Source organism: Buceros rhinoceros, unplaced genomic scaffold (genome assembly GCF_000710305.1).
Source record: "Buceros rhinoceros silvestris isolate BGI_N320 unplaced genomic scaffold, ASM71030v1 scaffold33472, whole genome shotgun sequence".
Taxonomy (NCBI): domain Eukaryota; kingdom Metazoa; phylum Chordata; class Aves; order Bucerotiformes; family Bucerotidae; genus Buceros; species Buceros rhinoceros.
Genome location: NW_010401217.1, coordinates 10824 through 11621, shown reverse-complemented (window position 1 = coordinate 11621; position 798 = coordinate 10824).

Sequence of the window (798 nt, the reverse complement as noted above, 5' to 3'; positions counted from 1 at the left end):
AAGGGTGAGTGGGTTTGCTTTTGGACGTGCCCTCCTGCAGGCAGGTACGGTGCGGTTGTCACTGGCAAAGACACTTGCTGAGCCAACAGCCTCGGGTACCACACTGGTGAAAAGAGTTTGTCCTGGGGGGAGGCTTCCAGCAGTCACAGCAGGGAAGCTCTTGTCCCTCGGAGGGTGGGAAAAGGCTTTCGGAGCTGGGCGGGAGGACTGGGCTGGCAGAGGTGGATGGCCAAGGTGCGCCTCGGCTGCCGTGCCTGTGCTTCAGTGTCTGATGCTCGGGGTGGAGGGCGGGCGGTGCAGTTTGTGGAGAAGCACGTAAGGACAGGATGAGAGCAGCTCTGGCAGACCCTTTGCCGCGGGCAGCTGATGCCAGGGGAGCGCGGGGCGGCAGGGCTTGGGCTGAGCTCCCTGGCTGGGGCAGCTCTGCGGGTTCTGTCTCTGCAGGTCAGTGTCTGTACGTGGCCAGATGAGCAGTCGTTATTTTGGGAGAGCTGGAGCCTCTCTGTAAATGTGGTAAACAGTTGTGTATCCTGTTTGAGGCAAAATACCACAGAAGAAGGAGAGTAGAATTCAGCGAGGAATGAGGCGTCAGCTGGGTGTTAAGTGAGAATGGATAAAGACAGAAGACCGCTGGCCCCGCTCTGCGTCTTTTGAGAGTTGACTGACTAGAACAAGACAGAGTGAATGGCGGGGGATCTCCCAACAATGCTTCGCTGTCCCTCTGCGGATCAATGCTGCCGGCGATCCTTCGGCTGGCGAGGGGGCGTGGGGCTGAGCCTTCTGCTCTGGGAGGCGCCA